This window comes from Alligator mississippiensis, chromosome 3 (assembly GCF_030867095.1).
Source record: "Alligator mississippiensis isolate rAllMis1 chromosome 3, rAllMis1, whole genome shotgun sequence".
In the NCBI taxonomy this organism is placed as follows: domain Eukaryota; kingdom Metazoa; phylum Chordata; order Crocodylia; family Alligatoridae; genus Alligator; species Alligator mississippiensis.
The window spans coordinates 13,556,543-13,578,827 of record NC_081826.1 but is presented as its reverse complement, the minus strand read 5'-3'; the positions used below and the strand labels follow the sequence as shown (position 1 = coordinate 13,578,827).

The window sequence follows — 22,285 nt, the reverse complement described above, 5'->3', positions numbered from 1 at the left end:
ATGTGAAAAAGCACTCTCTCCTTCTGACACCATGCATATATCCTGTCTCATCTCTGTAGCTCACCAGGTTGAGCAATGTACATTTAAATCACCAAGCGTTGGAAAAATCAGTGTTTGAAATGTGCAGCATCAGGCAACACCTGACACATGGGGGTCAATGAGAAAGGCAAAATTCCATCTGGCGGAGACCAGCCATCTTGCAATCAGTGCAGTGTGAAAATGTTCAACAAAGGGAAGAATATGAGACATGTCTAAGTGACTTAGGAACCTGTATTCTACTTCCAAAAGTCTCACTGACTATTGAGAAGATAAAAGATTATTTGTAGTCTGTATCCAGATATAGCTGTAAAACCCGCTGCAGTGGATGCAGTTGTATTGAGATAAAGATACTTTATGAGCTTTTCCCATACAGAAATGATAATAAATTAGAGTTACACCAGTCCATGGCAGTAGAACTGTCACTGCACTATTGATAGACATGTCAGTTAGTATCGTGCTCCTAACCCCAAATGGGTAGGGAGCTTTTGTGGAAGAAGTGGGACTGAACTCCCCAGGCTACACCAAGAGTGTCAGCCTAGCTTCTTGGGCAGAAGCTCTATAATACACTTGCTATGAGCTAAAAGGTGGGCACCCCCACCATCCCTTGTGCTTTATGGAAATGAGTAAGGCCTGCTAGGCTTTTTCAAGGAATGAATGGAGCCCAGGGCCTGAGGTATTAGGCAGTCTCATCCTGGCATCTGAGAGGGAAGGAGGTCTGAGCAGGCTGCTGAGAGGGTGACTTTGGCTTGCACCAAGTACGTCTGTGGGGCTGCAGCCTTAGGGCTAGCAGGACAGTGAGCATGCAGCCTTAGGGTTAGGGAGCTCTGGTGGGTTGTTGAAGGGACTAAGGGGAGGTAAGGAGTAAGGCTGTGCAAAGCTTTGGTCCCTGGTTCAATTCGGCGGAGATTTGGCCCGATTCGATGGCAGAAACTCTGAATCCAAATTGAATCAGAGGACCCTTTAACCTCTCTGAATCAAATAGGAAACCTCCAAATTGATTCGGAAAGATTCGGCAATTCAGACATAGAGACGACTTTAAATGTTTTTTCTACATACCTCAAGGTAGCAGGTGGCTCATCAATGCTGCAATGTTGGGGCAGGTGGAGTGTCCCACAGGAGCGCAGGGGGGTCCCCAGTGCGCTTAGCAGCAGACCAGAAGCATTTCCAGTCTACTTCTGGGTCTGCCGGGGTGTGCACAAGGGGCCACCTGGGCCCCCAAGCTCAGCAACTGGTGTCTCCCGGGTCTGGGGGTCACCTGGGGCTCTCCGGCAGCCAATTACTGAGCTGGGTGGGTGGGCGGGGGGGCCTTCCAGAGCGCTCCCCAGCAGACCCTGAAGTGGACTGGAAGTACATTTTAGGTTCGCTGCCAAGCACGTGGAGGGTCTCTCTGCACTCCTGTGGGATGCTCCCTGCACCCCAGCACTACAGCGATCATGAGCCGTGCTTGCTACATCAAGGTATGTAGAAAAAACTTTTAAAGCTGTGTCTGTGTCCAAATTGCTGATTCTCTGAATCAGCATCGAATCTTCAGATTCGGCCAAATTGAATCAGGGACAGTGATCTGAATCAATTAATCGAATCACTGTCCCTGATTCGAGCTTAATCTGTATTGAATACGGGCGATTTTGCACACCCCTAGTAAGGAGGTCCCAGCTGGCCCAGGGAGAGAGGGAGCAGAGAGCTTGGAAAGAGGGCCTAGGAAGCAGGTGGACCAGGATGCCCATATGTCTCACCGGTTTAAGAGTGGGGCCAGGGCTTAGGAAGGGCGAAGGGCCACTGCTGGAGATTGGCAGGGCTGGAGAGTCCATGGGTGCCAACTGACCTAGGAGTGGGGCCAGGGTCTAATGAGAAGGACTGAAGGCCAGGAGGGCCACGGCCAGAGACTGAGGGGGACAGAGTGCCCACAACCTGGAGAGGGGTTAGTATAAGGACAAACAGAGCCAAGAGCAAATAGCCCATAGGGGCAGTTAGGATCTACTTCCAGAGAGGGAACCCCCGGCACAGATGCCGGAGTGTGGCACGGCAAGGCAAGGCATTTTGCTTGGCATGCGCACCTCAGGGCAGATGTTAGGGAAGGGGCTGCACTGCCACAACAAGGATTAGGCCTCTCGTGGCTCCCCTGAAGTCTGCCCCTTGCATGCCAACATTTTAGAAATCAAGGTTGCAGGTATTTTTGTCACTCTTCCCAAAAATGTTGTCGACCCCTGATCAAATTAGTATGTGTGACAACAGCGAGACATGGGTGTGGGTACTAGGGATGACAGAGCCCACGTAATTAGCCCTTAAAGCAATGACCACAGATACCTGTGTTCATAAGAGGAGATCTGACTGGGGGAGCCTTAGGACAACATCCCTTTTCAAAAGGTTTCGTCATTAAGGCACGGAAGGAGAAAGGAACGGGAGATTGCCTAAAACAAACAGCAGTCCCTGTAGCTTGCCGTGATCGTATAGTGGTTAGTACTCTGCGTTGTGGCCGCAGCAACCTCGGTTCGAATCCGAGTCACGGCATCACCTTGCAAATGGGGCTCAACATTTTATGTAGGAAGTCAGAGGAATAACAAGGGAAGCATAGGGCGAGACCAACCTCATTTCCTTCTATGATCAGGTAACTTGCCACCTGGATAGGGAAATGAAGTTGATGTCATATACTTGGACTTCAAAAAGGCCTTTGTCCTGGTCTCCCACAATGTCCTCATGGTTAAATTGAGAAAATGTGGTCTCGAGTAGTTTACAGTCTGGTGGTTAGGTAACTGGCTCTGAGGTAGGACCCGGAGAGTATTGATTGATGGAACTGAGTCAATATGGCAGAAGATGACCAGTGGCATCCCTCAGGGTTCAGTACTCGGACCAGTGTTTTTCAACATGTTCATCAACGATTTGGATTCAGGTATTAAAAGTGAACTGTCAAAGTTTGCAGACAACGCCAAACTATGAGGGAGTGTGGGCATGCTCAAGGACAGGCTGGCAGTGCAGGCCGACCTGGACAGGCTCATGAGATGGGTGGACCTCAACCAAATGACATCTAATACAGAACAGTGTAAAGCGCTCCATCTGGGGAGAAACAATCCACAGCACACTTACAGGCACGGCACTGCTCTGCTTGCCAGCACCACAACTGAATGATACCTGGGTGCTGTGATAGACCACAAAATGAACTTGAGCCACCAATGCAATGTCCTAGCTGGCAGAGTACACCAGCCAAATCAGTAGCATGCATCTACAGAGGCATCTCAAGCAAGGGTAAGGATATTATCATCCCACTCTACTTGGCTTTGTTGAGACTGCATCTAGTTCTGGGTGCTGCACTTCAGGAAGGAGGTGGAAAAAGCTTGAGAGAGTCCAAAGGAGGGCCACACACCTAATTAGAGGCCTGGAGATCAGGTCATATGAGCAGAGGCTGAAAGACTTGGGACTACTCAGCTTGAAGAAGAGAAGATTCATAGATGCTAGGGCTAGAAGGTACCTCAACAGACCATCACATCTGGCACCCTGCTGAGGCAGGAAACAGTGCTGGGGTCAGAGAACCCAGGCCAGGAAGAAAGCAGCTACTTGACCCAGGTGGGACTTGAACCCACAATCCCCAGCTCCAGAAGCTGATGCCTTATCCATTAGGCCACTGGGCCTGACTATGAAGCCTTAGAGGGCCTGCAGAAGCATTTTTTCACCAAGCACCCCCCCCCCCCCCCCCCGGGAGGGGGGCGGGGGGACAATAAATAATGAGCACAAACTGATTGAAGATCACTTCAGGCTAGACATAAGGGAAAACTTCTTTACATGTCCAGTGCCAAGGGTCTGGACCAGGCTTCCCATAGAGATGGTACAGTCATCCACCCCGGCAATCTTCAGAAAGCGTCTTGATGCCCACCTTGCTAGAGTCATCTGACCCCAGCAGTTTTTCCTGCCCATCTGCAGGGGGGTTGGACCCAGTGATCTGTGAAGTCCCTTCCAGCCCCTGACAACTATGAAACTATTAAACTGTAAGGCAAAAGAGGCAAGGGCTGAGAGGCATCTCCAGGGGCATCATGGCTACTCCTGGAGCAGGACCCCATTACACCCCCCCCCCCCAACTTAATGTTTCATATTGGTGAGCTCCAGACCACTGGTTTAGATCCTGCAATGGGACACGTCAGCCTCCCCGCACACTGTGACGAGAGCCTACATGCACGAGTCTGGGGTCTGCATTCCCCTCTTGGGGACAGATGTCAGCATTGGCTTTAGTCCCAGTGGTCCAGTGGCTTGTCTATACAGCTTCCCTTGCACTCCCAGCAGTGCCCCTCTCAAGCACGCACCCTGCCCACCTTCTCCCCTGTGTGCATGTCGAATGCGGAAGTGAGGCAGTGTCATTGCTCTGAGCCACCCCTGTGGCTGCTGTCTAGCATGGCCAGGGCAGAGAGGTCAGGAGTGGTGTGGGGTTCCCCCAGGACACTGCTTCATGGCCATGATTGGTGTACGAGGTGAAGGGGTTGCTGAGGGCAGTGCTTCTAGGATTACTGGAGGGAAGTTGTATAGATATACCCTTGGTCACTTTTTAAAATGGGATTTGGGTTCCTAAATCCCTCTGGCACTTTTGATAATGGTAACTTGGGAAATCTCAGCCTCCATCCCAAAGCTGGCCTTAGGGAAAATGGCACCCTGGGCATACCTGTATTTTAGCATCCTCTCCCCACCACAGTCAGCGATGCTGCTGCAGGCAGAGGCAGGGATGCAGGGTGCAGGGCACAGTCTGGTGGGGAGGTGAAGCAGTGTGATGCCCCAGGCAGGCAGGCCAGCACTGCTGCTGATGTGTGGGAGCAAGGTAGGGGGACTGGATCATACATGCCCAGCTCAGCTCCTCCCCCAGCACATGCCCACCTACACATGCCTGGCCTTGCTCCTCCTGAGCAGTGGCTGGAGGTAGGGAGGGGGCTGGGTTGGGCACTGCTCATCCTGCCTGGGGTGGGGTAGGCGGGATGAGGTGGAGCGGGGGCAGAGCACTGCTGTGAGCATGGGCTACTGGCATGAGTGCGTGTTTAGTGGCCCCGTGACCACGGCTCCCTGGGCACTTGTCCACATTGCCCACCCCTAAGGCTGACTCTGCTCCTTCCTTTTGAAGTTCCTGCACCATCACTCTTGTAAGCCTTGAAACGGTCTTTTCTTTTGGCGCAATGCAGAATATGTCCCATGGCATTAGTGGGGAAAACTGTCATTTAACAGTGCTCCCAGCAGCCATGAGCCATGTTTTCACTGCAATTTTACTAACAGCCTTGTTCAGACTCTACTGTCCCTGGATATAATCCAAAGCCGACAAATTGCTAAAGAAATGTTGAGAGACACTACTATTTAATCTATCCATCAATCTCCAGCAAACCTGGCTTTATTGGCTCAGGCTGCAAACATGTTGCACAACTCCTTTGCAGACAGATGTATGTTAAACAGGATACAATTCATGTGTACTTTAAGGCATGTTCAGTCACTACTCCTTGGATGGATTTTTCTGCAAGGAGTCAGAGGCTTGATGCCTGTGAGCTATCTGGCAAAATATAACATAGCAGATAATATTATTCTATCATCCTCTGACCCTAAGGTTGTTGTTTCCCCTTGGCCTGTGAATTTTGCTACACGCTGACCAATACTTTGCTGATGGTGAGAAGTGCAAGGAAGCCACGTGATGCTGATAATTCGAGCTGCAGTCCCTGGAATATGTCGAAGAAATTAAAGCTGGTCAGAGATTTCAAATTGCTGTTTCTACAACAAAGCAGGCATTGGCCAAAACTAAAGGCAAAGAACAGTATTGAGCAGATGTGTGCAGTGAACACAGTATATGAAAACCACTTATGGTTTTTAGCCTGCATTTACAATCAGCCGCTTGGAGAGTGATAAATAAAGCTCTGCTCTGTACATGCCCCCAAAAGATTAGGATCTGAAACAGGGGTGTTAATAAAAAAAAATCAGTGGTGTTATTTCATTGTAGGCTATGGAAAAACAAGGATCATCATAGTGAAAAATAATCGCCATCAGTCAACCATTTTGGAAGCAGTTTTAACCGTGTCGCAGGGCACCTTAGTGCCTGCTCCTAGAGAGGAGAAACTGCCAGGGAGAGAGCCCTGGCAGAGCTAATTGAGCACAGATGTGGGTTGCCGGAGCAACTAAGGGGGGCCAGCTGCCTGTAGGGGGCAGGGCCTGGCCCTTATAAAGCCCAGGGCTGAGGCCAGTCTGCCAGTTCTCTGCCAACAGCTGGAGAGGCAGGAGCTCCCTCAGCCGAGATATGGGAAGGAGCCTGAGTTGCAGGTACAGCTCATGATAGCCCTGGAGGTTTGAGCTATGATACTGAGTTATGGCCGTGCGGCTTGTGGTTATGTTACAGCCTAGGGGCTTGTGGTTTTGCGTTGTGTTTGTGTTATTATACCCGGAGGCTTGGGTGAGGCTGTAGGGGTTGGAGGAGGCCTCAAATCACAGGGACCCCAGAGAGTGTGGGGTGCCCTAGCGCCAAGAGGGCGCACTATTTTCATAGCGCCAGGGAAGGCGCAGCTCGCACGCCAGTGCGTGAGGAGCGCGGCCAGTGGGTCGCGGGCACAACCCGTAGGTTGCGGACGGGGACCTAGACCTCGGATTGCGTGTGGGGGAACATAGACCCCGGCCCCAGGAAAGGGGCGGTATTATTGAGTAGCCCAGAGTGGGCACGGCGAGCCCCAAAGAGGGGGAGCGCCATACTGAGCAGCCCTAGAGAGAGGGGCAATTACTGAGAAGCCCGAGACGGGCATAGCGAGCCCAGCCGTAGGCTAGTGCGGTAACACCCCTCAGACCGAGGCAGGGCGCTGCGGTTGCCCCGAGAAGACAGGGAGTAGCAGCACGGTGAGCCAGGGTCAGAGAGGGTGCCCGTGCGGTTGGCCCATAGGACTGGAGGCCCGCTAGAGAGTCCCTGAGCGGAACCACACCGGCAGGGGAGGCCCAGAGTGGGCTAGACGGGAGTCCCAGCAAGAGGCTGGGCACGAGAGAGGGAGCCCAGAGTGGGCCACAGTAAAGAGGAGGCCCGAGAAGCAGGCGTATAGACCGGACAACGTCCATTACAGCTGCGAGGCTTGGGGCGTGGTATTAGGGGTTGGTAGGAGCCACGCATAGCCCACAAGGCTAGGGTGTCTGGGGAACACCCACCATATCGGGAGACCCCCAGGGGGTCCGGAAGAACCGCGGGGACAGAAGTCCCGAGTAGCCGTGCCCAGGGAAAACACAAGGCAGCCTCCCATCATTATATTTGCCATCAAAGACATGGCGGGCGAGAATTAGAGGGTGCCTTGGGCAGGCCTGTACACGGAGCGGGGGACCTCAAGGAGATCATGGCCCTCCGCGAGGACCCCGCCGTGACAAACCGTAACCCCACTTGTTGGTCCAGTGTCCTCTTTACAGGGAGACTGTGGACATAAGACTACACGATAGCCACAGCACAGTGCTAGGAGTCCTGGTTCCTTGGTGGCAGTCCATTTCTGCCCCTGATTTGCTCTGCAGCGCTATGTTATTTGGTAATTCCTTCATGTAGATAGTGGGGGCTATAATCCAGGCTGTGCTGCTCTGCTGTGAGACAGATCTAATTTCAGCAGTGAGGCCCAACAGCTTCTGCCACTTGCTAGTGGTGAATGTAGTGGCAAACGAGAAGTTCATGTGCTTTAATAAAATGCAATTTTCACTGACTAAACAAGAGAAGGACCAATCTCATTAGCAATTCCCTGGCTTACTTATTGTGAGATACAAGGTCACTATAACTTAAATTGAAATATTTTCTGTGTACCACAGATTTTTCCCTGCTCCTTTCATAATTAGAGTCCCAGAGAGAAAGACCACACAATGTAATTCAGATGTATCTTGCAAATACTAAGAGATTATTTTCTCTCCTGGTAAAGGACTTGAATCTAAATAAGGTGTATATCTAAACCTGGACAGGTTCTACGTAGCAGCCATTTACACTAAGAGATAGGAAGAAGAGAGAAGCGAGAGCATCTAATTATTAGGGAAATACGTGATTGGATGCTAGAACTAGATCCAAATACTCCTGTTAGACAGAGTTATTAAAAGAAACACCAGGAAGAAAAAAGAACATAGGCTGAGAAAGCATTAGTGACTACAACTAAATTAAACCAACAGGGTCTAGATGATAAGCTCAAGGCATTAAAACTGGCTGCCCAAAGTTAGGACTTGTTTGCACTCGATGGTTTTAGGTATTACGGTGTTTTGTTTGACATAATCAAATACAGCTATTTGGGACGCAGCACATCTGTACTGCTTTGCTATGCTGGCTTAGGCAACCTCACTTTTAAATGGTGATGGCCATAAAGTGCTGTGGTTTTTCATAGCAAGAGCACAGCATTCTGGGCACTCATCTTGCAGTACAATATTCTGCAGTGAGGCTGCGTGCATTCTGGGATTTTTATCCTGGTGCATTGTGGGATACCTGCTAGAAACCGCTGGAATTGAAGGACCCAGGGGCAAACTGACTAACAACTTGCCACGATTCCTCTCTGGTCAACTTCTCTGATTGATGTGAGCCCACGTTCTTTTCAAAGTACCGTCAAGCAGCACCGAGGAAATGCTGCAGAGCATCACAACCCTGGTAGTTACCTCTTTTCACCTGAGCCATTAGCCAAAAACACAAGGTTATTATCAGTTCAGTTCTTTTGCCTTTACTTTTAATCAGTATTTACCGTACTACCATCTTACTGTGTTCAAGAGGAATTGGCTCCGATAATAACTTTTATTGCTCACATCCTGAAAGTCTTAAAAGCAGCAATACGAAAAGCAATAAACCTCTCAAAGAATATTTAACCAGTGTTTAATGGCAAGTTAGAATGTCTATATAGTTATAGAGACCAGTAAGCCATAAAGGGTAACACGTCATCTCAATGCAATGCAGTTAATCAGGCAGTTGACCCATGGGACAGCTAAGGGTGGGATCCGATGCCAAAATAAGCTTTAAACAGGAGGTCCTAATCTCAAGACACCACCACCACCACCCCTTTTTGTACTATCCTCTTCTCATTATTCATGCTACTTAGCCTATCAAATTAAGTTCATCAATGCCAAGTAAGTGCCAAGTATTCATCAATTAAGCAAAAACCAACAACAAACTTTGCACCGGTAGCAACTGCCACCCCTCCCCCCCCATGTTATACATAAAACACTTCAGCTTTTTTTCTTAATACCCTAGTATTTTTCTTCTACACTTTCAGGCTTATGTCTTTCATTCAACCTCTCTCTTTGGCATCACTGAAAACCTATATGCAGCACACAATTGAATTTCTCTTAAAATTTCAATCCCCTTTAAATGTTCTTAAATCTTCCTGTGCAACGAGGTCTTGCAGATTGTGCTGCAGAAGAGGAGGGAATGGTGACACAACCAGGTGTATCTAATACAATGTAAGGATGTCTTTACAGATGTAAGACATCCTCTTTCTTTGACCACAGGAGGAATCAAACAGTAATGGTTTTGCTCACAGGTCCAAGCTCCCTTTCCAATCAGCACTTAACCCCAAGATTCGTCTCTCATTATCAAGTTCCCAGCGCTTAATCTGACTGTCCCTAGGGTTCGTCTCTTCCAGTGTGCTAACGCAGTCTGCTTCTCTTAGACATGCAGATGCGCACAGCTTCACAGCCACAGCCCGTGCTACTTGCTTGGTGCCAAGCCATCTGCTCAGTTCATAGGCACATCCTCAGATCGCCCCTGAGCCTGAGCTTTTCCAGGCTAAAGAGCCCCATAGCTCTCAACCTGTCATCATAAGGTCTGTTTTCCTGACCTCTGATCATGCGTGTGGCTCTTCTCTGGACTTTCTCAAGCTTCTCCACATCCTTTTTGAATTGTGGGGCCCAAATTTGGATGCAGTACTCCAGCCGCGGCCTCACCAAGGCTGAGTACAATGGGAGAATGACGACCCGGGATTTGCTTGAGAAGCATCTATGGATGCAAACCAGCATTTTGCTTGCTTTACTAGCTGCAGTATCACATTGAAGGCTCATGTTCATCTTGTGGTCAATCATGACCCCCAAGTCCCTTTCATCCGTAGTGCTAAACAGTGTAGCACTGCTGAGCCTATAAGGATGCTGCACATTTTTCTTCCCAAGGTGGAGAACCTTGCAAGGCATGAAACACCTTAGTACTTCTGATTGCAATGGGACATCACAATGGTTTCTCTGATGATAGTTGTTATTATCCTGCAGTTGGACATCAAAGTGTAGCTGAACTTTCAGGTCACTCAGAGTCTTCCAGGTCTGCACAGCATTAGAAATTGAAGATAGTATCCAACATCAGGGCAGCTTTAAATCCCCATCCCCAGGACCACTGGAAACTCAGTTGGTATCAGGACGATTGCAAGAGCTCCATGTCTGTTCCCTGATACTCTTTCTTAAGAGATTGGGTGTCTGTACCTGAACAATAGGAAGCCACAAAGCCAAACTGAAAGAAGAACAGTGACCAAAAACCCTGACACGAGTGTGAACGTTTATCAGTACAAGGTTTTTATGGCTGGTTAGAGCCTAGTTGGGGTGGTGAGATTCTTGCAAGGAGATGGCACTACTCCTCAAAGACTTCCTTAATGACAGCTAGGATTTTGTCTCAGATATCAGTTGTTCTCAGTAGGAGTTAGCTTTCCAGAGCACAAAGCCAAGGGATTCTTTAGACCCAAGTTCTGGGGTAACACAGTCCCAAAAGCTATAGCAAAGGTGTCTGTCTTGACAAGGGATGGTTTGTTGGGAATGGGATGTATGAGAACAGGTGAAGTAAAAATCTTGACATCTTCAGAGGACTCCTGGGTTTCTGGACCCCAGGAAAAGTGAGAGTGATTACAGGGGCAACTGAGCAGGAGTTCTCTTCAGCAGGAGTTTCATCTGTAATTCTCTGAATCAAACAGAGGGAAAGTGCACAACAATGAAAGTTAACAAATGTAGAAACCTGCTGCACCCCCTGCCAGAAACTTTTAGGAAACTCACTTTTCTTAGAGCCCAAGGGAGTCCAACACTTTTGCATGGGACAGTGTGGAAGCAAGGGGCACGGCCGTTGTAGTTGATATATGGTGACGGACCTAGTTAGGAGGAATCACAACTAGCTCAGACCCCAGATGCATGCCAGCATTTAAAGGGGTGGAAGGGGAGTGACACCCAGTCGAGATCATCCCAGAGCAGTAGAGGTTAACAAAGAGCCTGACCCACATGTGCAGCACTGCAGTGTGGATTAGCAGTGGGAAGACTGTCAGCAGAAGAATAGTTCAGTTGAAGTAGGAAGGCTTTCACGTCAAGGATAATTTACTGAGAGTTAGAGTTGAATCTGCTTCCAAAGTAGATTAATTTAATGTGGAATTAAAGCTCAGATAAAAAAAAAAAATAGAAGAGGAAACTTGTATTTGCAGGCTCAAGGCAGCTTATCCTAACCACCCCCTTTCCCCTGCAGTTTATAACTTTCAAGTGCAGACAGGCCCAACGCTCTTTATTTCACTTGCAGATAGCTAAATAAGCAATCTTGCTTGATTTTAGAAATTAGTGTGAAGTGGTCAGCACCCAGAACCTTTAACAATCAGATGAAACACAGGCCAAACACTGGACAACCACCTTAAAAAATCATGGTCTAAATTCTCCTCAGCCTGCCCTGTCCCTTGGGCCCTTCCTGCATTGCCCCTAGGGAGGCACAATCTCTTTTTCGGTGCTAGAGTGACATGCTGAATGTTTGGGTCCTGGCCTTTGACGTGCAACACTAATTATTCCTGGGAAAAAATGTACATTGATCTAAGTCCAGCTTGGGCATGGGACTAGGGCTCTTTCAGCTGGCATTGGCTCTCAGAGGAATAATTTGCTCCTTTGAAGGTCCTATTTGCTTTCTATACCATTGTTTCCTGTATCTGTTTTCCAGCCTTTGTACCCCCAAACCATAGGTGACTGGTGCCACCTTAGTCAGGGGGGCACATGCCCCCCCAGCAACCAGTCTGTGACTTGGGGGGAGATCCCCCCCATGGCCAATCTCACTGACCGGGGGGGGGGGGGGGTCCTGGAAGTGGCCACGGTGCTTCATCGGGTGCTTCCATGTGGAATGTACCTTTAAGGGGCCTGCGGTGGAACGGTCCAGTTCTCCCCCTGATGCCATGTGCGTGTGGTTTGGGGGTGGTGGGTGGTTCTCCCTGCAAGCTGCAGTGTGTGCGTGTGTGTGTTGCTGAATCCTGTTTCCTAAAGAAGATGAAGCTGTTTATCACCCCACTGCTCTCTGCTGAATGCAGGCTCGAGGACAGGACCCCTGGGGCATGGAGGTCTGAGTGAGCGCCCCATCCCTGCAACCCAAGGGCCTAGGGAGAACACGATCTGGATGGAGAAGTCTTTCATTCCTCTGTCTCATTCAAGGTGGTACAGTAGGGACCAGTCTAACTATTGCTCTCATCTTCTCTATAGCCCTTAGTGTTTCCTCGCTTAAATCTCTCTCATGCCATCCCACACTGGATTGTTACAGAAAGGGAGATGTGGACAGCAGTCAGTCTTGGGCAGCAAAGACAAGGTATGTGGGGCCAGAAGTAAGAGAAGAAGCTGGGGGACATGTGGCCTGGTGGGATTGATGCGGCGGTCAGTGGAAGGGAACCTGGATCCTTGTTACTAATGGGGCAGAAACTTCCTCGCTGCTCTCAATTTCCCCTAATACACATTAAATGCCGAGTGCAGTGAGTCAGCCTTAAGAGCATGGCTGGAAAGGGGCTGTGAATAATGTCTAACCTTTGGCTTGCTGCATTTTTTTAGGAAGCAGGAGATGGAGGTGGAAATGCCTTCTGAGGAGGGGAGCCTAGAACTGGGGCCTTCTATTTCCTGGGCAAGCACCCTAGGATATTGAGTTAAAACAGACACATTTGGGACATGTCTATTTTTCCGTAGGGTGAAACAGAATCCCAAGTTGTGTTCAAGTGCTAAAACCTGCACTTAGGTGGCTGCGTGTGTGCCTTTCACACTGCCAAAGCAAAATCAGATGTCACCCTGCATGCCTTTGAAAGGCAACATTTACTTTGATTCTTTTCTAAAAGTTATTTGAGAAAATTAATAATTCAGAGCAATGAGAAATAAAGAACATTAGATTTTTTTAGTGATTAAAAAGAAAACCCTGAAGAAATTTTATGCAGAAACTGTGTTGCAAGAGCTAGAGCTGATGATATCCTTCATTTATAAAGAAGGAAATGTATGACATGATTTAGGTTAAAAGAATCGTTAACTACTCTAAAGTAAGGGAATCTGAACTTCTTACCCTAACGCTTCTGCATTTAATAGTCACATGCATTGCACAAAGTCCAGAGACACATTGCAAATGGGATTGATTAGATGAGAATGATAGCGAGATAAATGTCTCACTCTCCCAAAAAGCTCTCTGCATAGCAGCTTGTAGGCTCAGTCCAGCTACGATGTACAAGCTGGAGGCCCTGAAGTACTCTTATTACAGTTAATATAATATTCCATACAAAATGAATCAAAGCAAGAGAGTCAAAGTAATTTTTTTTAAATCCCCCCCACCTCATTTTTTTTTTATTTTGTGAAATATTTTTCTCTCCCAGCGTCTGCATTTCAGAGGGAAAAGTGCCCCTTCAAAGTGTTGACCAGCCTTTGTAGGATGGACTTCCAAAGGAAAAAAAAATACCCATGTCACGGGCTGTGTGGTAACGTTTGTCTGATACACACGTGTGCGCACACACACTGCACTCCCTGGATATTAAGGTAATGATGACAATGTTTTCACTGTCTGTGGACAGAGCAGCCTCCCTACTCCACGTGCTAAGGTCTCTGCAGGCCGGCAGGCAGAGCGCAGAGCTTAACAGCTTGAAGGATGACGGCGTCTTTTGGCACGTGGGCAAAAACGCCGTAACTTATTACGGCATGCAGGCTGGCACAGACACAGTGAACAGTTTGAGCTGACTGTAAAGGAAGCCAGATAAGAAGAGAGCAGGGAAACATTTTCTTTCTTCTTTGTTTTGCAGTTTTCTAGGCCGGTCCAGTGTTTCTTTTATGATGTAACACTCCCGTCTGCCCTTTGATGCTAGTTTGTCTGTCTGCACCCTGATTTATGATGCTTTCCATTAACTGCTGGAAACAGATTGTAGCAAATTGAATGCAGCCGGAGCCATGGTTTTTTCTGCTCTTTTAAAAAAGTGCAAATTTAGTGTTCCTAGGGGTGCAAGGTTGACTGCCCTGGAGTGTGAAATCCTCCTGGCCCCAAAACTGGGACAGCACACACGGGGGCTCCCTGCTATGGAGCAATTCCCTTCCATTAAGAGGCAGGAGGTAACATGATCTCCAGGAGCCTGCTTAACCCTTGGCTTCTCTGCTGAGACACTGAGTCAGCTAAATGCCATTTATGGTGGTGGTTTTTGTGATGTGATCAGCTACATCTGCTAGCTAGGCACTGGATTGAAAGCAGGTGCTCCACATGCCAGATATTGTCATGCACGTGAACTATATGCACAGGGAAAATCATCATCTTTCATTCATTGGAGCAACTGATGATGATCGTGAAGCAAAGCGTTCAGTAGAAAAGTTATAGGGCCTCACTGGAGCAAGGGTGTCCTTAAGGCCCCAGCTATGCTGCTAAAGGAACAAATCAGGCTATCCCCTTTTCATATATAGACTTTTTTTTGCTGGTATATAAACACAATCATTTCCTAGATGTGGCACTTTCTTGATGAAGCAAAAACCCTTGCGTTCACCTTCTATCAATTTATGCTAATATTTGTGGCCCTAATCAATATGTAGAGCATGACTTTTTGAAGGCACTAAGTTATCTGTATGAATCCATTTCCCTTAAACAGTTAAAAATTGTCCTTGATTATCATCTGCTATTTCATAGAGATTTTTAAAATAGAAAAATTGAAGGGAGCTGGCCACAAGTACACAAAAGTAGTTTCTTGAACAAGTTCACAACTGAGTTTTTTTTAGTTATGAGGATACAAAACAGAGCCATGAATCCCCCCCACACACTTCTTTCACGAAAAAGAGTTATAGAAATGTTATCAGTAATAGTTTACTTTGTTTATTAGATTTGTATGCTGTTCTTACCCCAAAAGGCTCAGAGAGGCTTACAGGAGAAGACAAAAAAAAATAGAAGTAGAAACATTAGATACACAAGTACCAGTAGTAGAAGAACATTTTTTCACAGACCCACAAGCTCTGTTCTGACCGCACAATCCTTGTGCTCTAAGGAAAAATGTATAGGACACCTACAGAAAAGCAACGTGGGCAGGGGCTGCTGGGAAAAGGAGTCTGGCTACTGCCCAGATCCACCATTTGTCCACCCCTGCACTAGACACTAACCTGGTTTCAGGGTTCCCAACTCATTTAGCCAACTCTCTCTCTCTCTGCTTCTCTTTCCTATTAGCACAATTTGTGAGGGTCCCTGGTCTCAGTGGCCTCCACAGTGGCATGCAGATCTTAATAGTGGCCTCCAGTCTCCTCCACAGCCACACTCTTGTCTTGCAGGTGTCACTCAGTCACAATTTCATGGGGCCTCCTAACCCGGTCGGTAAGTTCCCCTCCCTAGGCATTAATCCCTTTGTCCAGGGCTCAGCCTTTTCAGCCTTGGCCCCTTTTCCTTTAGCTGAGGCTCTCTGCCCACTATTTCAGGGCTCAGCTCCTCGGCCTCAGCCCAAGTCACACCTTTGCCCCATGCAGGGACTGAAAATGCAGAGTGCCCCAGGCACCCGGCCGTGGCCTCCAAACCTCCCCTTTGCAGTCTCCCAAACCACCAGTCAGAAACAGAAACAACCGCAAACTGCTTCCAGGGAAAATAGTTAAACTGCAATCTGGCCTTCTATGTTGCTGCAAAAGCCTCATCCCAATCCACTGGCCCTTTCCTAGCTGACAGCTTCTGCTCCCTCACAACCTCAGCCTCTTCCCAGAGCATCAGGGCCGCTCTTTCTCCTCTGGCTCAAGACCCGGATTTATACTTCCCCCGTTCTACCCCTTTGGTCAGGTGCTTCTCTGACTAGTCACAGGTGGATCTCCCCAGCAAAGTAAGCAGCCTGCTCTCATCAGCTGTGCTTTGCTTAGCTGAGCTACATTCCCTTCCCTTGTATCTGCTCCCAGCTCTGTGCTACTAGACTATTGACATGCTGCTATCTCTTAAGTAGGTACCTGAAGCCTTGTGGTCCTTCTATCCAGCTTCTCCTGTTGCTAGTCTTTGCTCTGTTGCCTGCATCTAATTGCAGGCTTTGCCCTGCTGCCCTTTTCTCTTAAAGTAACAGGGTCTTCTGAATCTTGTTCCTGGCTCACATTTACACTTCACTCCTGGGGTGCTGATAGACATGTCAGTCCCCACTCTAACCTATGGTGCTTTGCATAAAGCGCCATGAGTTAGAGCAACCCCTTCGACACAATAGACATTTGCGCTGGAGCCCCAGCAGCACTGTAGGCAGAAGCCCAGGACTGTGGCTTGTTCTCAGAGCAACACCCAAGTGCCCAGCAAGATGCCAGGCCTCTTCCCACCAGATCCTAGACTAGCTGGAGCAGGTGCCACATGCTGGATATGGCATTGGAAGGGGGGGTGGGGTCCACAGGTATGATCTGGCCTGTGGGCCAGCCCCACACTAAGGGCCAAATGAGTTTGACATCCCTGACCTAGACAGTGGAGCTTTGTAAATCCTGTAAAGTAAAAATTCTTGAACTATGTTAGCCTTAACCTTTCTATGATTTGCCAGTTGGGTTGGGAGGTAGAAATCAAGTCTGCCTGCCTGTCCCATGATTGGGGCTGGGCTGATGCAGCCCTGCCCCTGCTCCTAGCTGTGGTGCTGCCTACAGGAAGGGAAGCTATGGGTTGGGGTTTTTCCAGCCTGAATTGAAGGAGTGAGAGCGGGGAGGACCATGAAGCAGGGGGCTCTAATCTACCTGTCCCCCTCCACCTCAGGCTGAGCAAACCCCAGCCCACAGCTCCCCGCTCCCTCCTCCCTCCCCGTCCCTTCCTGCAGGCAGCACTGGGGGCACTGACAGACTGAACACAGGGAACACAAGTTAATTTGTTGCACGATCGGCCACTTTAAAGTGCCCTGCAGCCATGCACGTGTGTCATGGCATGACTGTAGAGTGCTTTCAGGGGGTTGATTGCAAGACAAATTAACTTCTGTCTGTGCCCCTAGTTCACTGGGCCTCCTCCATTCCTCCAAGCAGACCATTTGCACAGGGTTTCTTTTCTGATATTTAGCTCAGCCTGTGACTACTTCTTCAGACCTGAAGAAAGGCACCTGATGCCCGAAAGCTGGTCCAAAAGCTCTCCCACCCCTATATGTGGTCCAATAAATGAAATCACAAAAATAGCTTGCCTCAGAAACAGAATAGTTGGTTTTGCTAACTTTCAGCTTTGGTTCTCTGTAAAATATTGGTGGACATTTTGATAAATGATATAACATCTTTGAAACAAGTCCCTCAACATTTTTCCTATGAAATACAGACTTTTTAATTGGAAGAACCTTTTTTAAAAACTTGAAACAGTGCTAACAGGCTCTAAAATTGAATATTGGCAGAATATTCAAATAGCAATAAGCTTTTTATGAGTAGTAGCTCATTTACAGCTTTCACCAAAACAACATAAGAAAATGAACACTAAAAATCAGATACATCAAAATTAAATAACAACATTTATATACAACTTATTTTTACTAAAAGCATACAGTAAGATTATCCATTGTACCAGCTTACAGAAAATACAAAAAAGAACATGATTTATAATGATCCAGAAGAAGTGGTAAAATGGAGCAATGAACAATAAAACGGAACAAGAAAACTCTATTTGATTTTGGCCCTCATTCTTGTGCAAGTAGTGCAAACACACCTAAGGAATATGAGACGGGCTCTGAAGTTTTAGACAGAAGCCAGATTGTTTTTTTCCTCATTAGTCCAGTATTCAGTTTTTCCCATGAATGGAAAAAACTATCCCTCTTATGTCTTCATAAAACCACAAATAATGATTTAAGTCATCAATCTCATTCTTCCCAGAAGAGCATATTCTATCCAAATATGGACTCTGACACCACCTGCCCGTGACAACTGCAGATCTCATTAGCATAAATCTCAATCTAATGATGGCTTCTCGTTGTTTGAAGTTTTGCACCACAGACAGATAGGTTTCTGGGCCAGAGGAGTGTTTTATTAATCTTAAAAAAGGGAAGTTGAAGACAATCTTACTGCCAGCATATGTGTCTGCATGCTGGCATCCTTAAGTGGATGCCTTGTTTTAAATACAGGGGAAATATTGGGTCAGTTACTGTCAGTAACTAACTGCCACATTTCCCAGGCCATTTATCTGGAGGAGAGCATTGCTGTTCTTTAGGCATACCAACCAGGGTTTATTTGGCATCCAAGAAGTTTCTAAAGTGCACTTCTTGGGGCATCTGGTAGGTGTAAAAGATCTAATTCTGATCCAGTAGTTTAAGGTTCTTAATTGGCTAAAGGGCTCACATTTATCAGTCCAGTTTCAGAGCACATGAGCACCCATGTCATAGAAATAGAGAAGGATCAAAGCGGCTTTAAAAAGTAATTAGAAATCTTTTCAATTTTAGGATGGACCATAGGGTCAACACGCCAGAGGTTTGCTCTATACAATAAAATGGAGTCTACCTTGGATCTATAGACCTAGCCTTAGTGCTTCCAGAATTGCTATTCTGCCTATCTTATTGTAGAAGGAACAAACTGCACCCAAAGTGTGTTTTGCTCTTACACTTGCACATTCAATGTGCTTATTCCAGCTCAGATTTTGGCTAAAATATTTTCTAAGGTATTTAAAGGAAGACACCACCTCTAGTTTCTTTTCCTGTAAAAACCAATCCTGTTTCTTTTTTCATTTACAAATACCATTACTTTGGTTTTAGCTGTATTAATGTCTAAGTTATTTGAATTACAGTACTGTTGAAAGACTTCTAATAATATTTGAAGACCTGTTTGAAATTGCGACAGAATTAATTCATCGTCTGCATAAAGCAAGAGAGGATCATAGAATCATGGAAACACAGAAAATTAAGATTGGAAGGGACCTCAAGGAGGTCATCTAGTCCAGTGGGTCTCAACCTTTTTCATACCAGGACCCATTAGCATAATTATTAGCTTGCCGCTACCCACAACCCCCTGGCCCTGACCCACACAGTCTCTTTCTCTCTCTCTCTCCCTCTCCCCTCCCCTCTGGCAGCTGTGTCTGGCGCCCTCCCTCCCTCTCCGGCTCCTGGGGCTGCTCTCAAAATGCTGCATATTCGCTATTCAGTGGGCTGCATGCTAGCTCCATGCAGGCTCCAGCATTGCAGCCTGGATGGGGAAACCACACGGTTCCCTGAGACCTCCCTACAACCCTTTACAATGTTTTTGCAACCCACTTTTGGGTTGCAACCCATGGGTTGAGAAACGCTGATCTAGTTCAACCCCTTGATCAAAGCAGGACTGTCCCCAGCTATATCACCCCTTCCAAGGCTTTGTCTAGCTGGGTCTTAAAAATCTCCAAGGATGGAGCTTCCACCACCTCTCTGGGTAACCTGTTTCAGTGCTTTACTACCCTCTTAGGGAAAAAGGTCTTCCCAATATCTACCCTAAACTAGAGAGAGATATGGTCATTCAAAATCATGAGTGCAGGGAACTGATTCCCTGTTAGAGCCTGTTTCAAATCATTCAAGAATAATTGGAAAAGTAGTGGAGAAATCTAACAGCCTTGTTGTACCCCTGCCTTAATTGGAAAACTGTTGGGTAGGATACCACCAATCCCATAATGCTTGATCCCAACAACCCCTTGATGCTGTGTTTGAATAGTAAGAGATTCTTAATTGTAGGAAAGCTTTGCTTATCGGTGGAGCTTTTTATTGGCTTGAGTCAGGAAAACAGTGTCTAACAGACCCAGCATACATTAAGTCAGATCTCTAATGTGCATGTAGCTGCCAAACTTCACATTATGAGAAGTCAAACAGAAGGCAGGGTAGAGCTGCACCTTATAGACTAACTCAGGGTTTTTAAACATTTTTAAATAAGTGCACCCTCAGCAGACCCCTTTTTAATAAGTGTCCCTCTGGGGGGTGGGGTGGCGAGCAGCTGGATGTGGAGGGGATGGGGGTGATGAGCGGTCAAATATGGAGGGAGGGAAGGGGGAGGTGGCAAAAACAGCCGGACACAGAGCTGGGGTGGGGTGGTGAGTGGCCGGATGTAGAGCAAGGGGGTGGCAAGCGGCAGAGCGTCTGCTCCTGTGAGGCAGCGGCATGGGGCGGCAGTGCTCCGTCCTTGCTGCCCCTGCATACCCCCCCTGGGACCTTTCAAAGTACGTGTTTCCCTGGTTGAGAACCCTGGGACTAACTAACCCAGAAATGCATATGCTTTCATAAATAACAGCTCACTTTGGTCAGATGCTGTGAAAGCATCTCTCCCAAAAGCTTCCTGAAAGAGCACCTCTGCCAAACCCCCTTCTGATGTCACCCCCAGTATAAGTGGAAGGTGATGGCCAGCTTCTTTGAACACAGAAAGAAGTAGTTAGCCGTGTTCGTTTGAAGTCAGCCAGAAGGACTTTCATAGCATCTAATAAAGTGAGACAGACGTTGCTTCTGCAAATTTATTCATCTCTGAATTAGTTTCCAAGGTGCAAGCCTTCCCTGACTTCTGTCTGTCTTCAGACTAATACAGCTAACTACCTCTCTCTGTATTGGGGGAAATCAGTCACCATCTTTCATTTATAATGGGGGTGGCATAATGAGGGGAAATAGGCAATATTCTGCTTATTTCCACCACAGGAAACAATGAGCACAGACACATGCAAATACTGTACCTCTGCTAAGGCTTCTCGAGTTGACTTTACCTCTCTAGGGCTCAGATGTCCTGCTGATCTCTGTGAGGCTCGCTGCAGTCCTCTGTGAGGCTCACTGCATGCTTGTACATGTGATATCATTAACATGTACACGTGATGACAAGTAGGGGCGTGTGAAGTGGGCCCTATTTGATTCAGATTCGGATTTGCCCCAAATCAGGGACAGTGATTCAATTTGTTGATTTGGATCACTGTCCCTGATTCAATTCAGCCGAATCTGAAGATTAGATGCCGATTCAGAGAATCAGCAATTCGGACATAGACACAGCTTTAAATGTTTTTTCTATATACCTTGAGGTAGCAGATGCAGATCATGATCGCTGCGATGCTGGAGTGCATGGAGCATCCCGCAGGAGTGCGGGGGGGCCCTTCACATGCTCAGCAGCAAACCTGGAAGTGGACCGAAATTACTTCCAGTCCAATTCTGGGTCTGCTGGGGAGCACACCGAGGGACCCCCCCCCGGCTCAGCAATTGACCACTGGGGGACCCCAGGTGCCCCCCAGACCTAGGAGGCACCAGTCACTGAGCTAGGAGGGTACAGGGGGGTCCCCTGCGCAATCCCTGCTTCTGGTCCACTTTCAGGTCTGCTGCCGAACATGCTGGGGAGCCCCAGTGCTTCTGTAGGATGCTCCATCTGCCCCAGCATCACAGCACTTATGAGCCCCTGCTACCTAGAGGTATGTAGAAAAAATATTTACAGCTGTCTCTATGTCCGAATCTCCAAATCTTTCTGAATCTTTCAGAATCAATTCAGAGGGTTGTGATTTGATTCAGAGAGATTAAAGGGTCCTCTGATTCAATTTGGATTTGGAGATTCAGCCACCGAATTGGGCTGAATTTCTGCCGAATCTAATCAGGGACCAAAACTTCGCACGACCCTAATGAAAATTTCAATTTGCGTGGCTTAATGGTGTCACAGTGTACACGTGCAAGACGTTTTGGGGTTTTAGCTGATTTTGCATCATTGCAAACAGACTACATCCAGGTGTAGTTTAGTTTGCAGTGTTGCAAATTCCAACAGTGCAGCTGTCAGCTCACCACCCGGCCTCAGGACTGGCAGGCAGGCTCTGCAGAAAAAAAGGATCCGGCCCCCTGCCACTTCTGCCTTCAGCAGGTGAGAAGCCCAATTTTTTTTTTTTTTTTTAGTGGAGCCTACCCGCCTATCACACAGTATGGGGGGAAAGGGGGCAAGCTGCTGGTGAGCTGAGGGGCTCCTGATCTGTGGGGGGCCCTGGTCTTTCCCTCCATGGTGGTGCTCCCTGGGGCTGTCCAGGTGGGCTGCTAGCAGGCTGGGTGCTCTCCCAGCTTGGGATAGAGGAAGTGTTGGAGCAGGCCAGGTGATGCATGTGAGGTGGGGCAGCACCCAGCCCACTAGCAGCCGTCATGGGTGGCTCCGGGGGGCACTGTTGCTGTGGAGGGAAGGACCGGGGCCCTTGCAGCTCAGGGGACACTCAGCC

At 47.8% G+C, this 22,285-nt stretch overlaps 1 long non-coding RNA gene and 2 other non-coding genes across 3 annotated transcripts; 2 read left to right on the top strand and 1 right to left on the bottom strand.

The window, feature by feature from the left end:
• Positions 1-2,475: 2,475 nt before the first annotated feature.
• TRNAH-GUG (transfer RNA histidin (anticodon GUG)) lies at positions 2,476-2,547 on the top strand. The gene has a single exon. It is a non-coding gene; the product is annotated as a tRNA-His (tRNA).
• Positions 2,548-3,589: 1,042 nt separating this feature from the next.
• TRNAQ-CUG (transfer RNA glutamine (anticodon CUG)) lies at positions 3,590-3,662 on the bottom strand. The gene has a single exon. It is a non-coding gene; the product is annotated as a tRNA-Gln (tRNA).
• Positions 3,663-6,243: 2,581 nt separating this feature from the next.
• On the top strand, positions 6,244-14,869 carry LOC132249216 (uncharacterized). Its single transcript, XR_009460613.1, has 3 exons — positions 6,244-6,306; positions 12,433-12,535; positions 13,572-14,869. It is a non-coding gene; the product is annotated as an uncharacterized LOC132249216 (long non-coding RNA).
• The last annotated feature ends 7,416 nt before the right edge of the window (positions 14,870-22,285 follow it).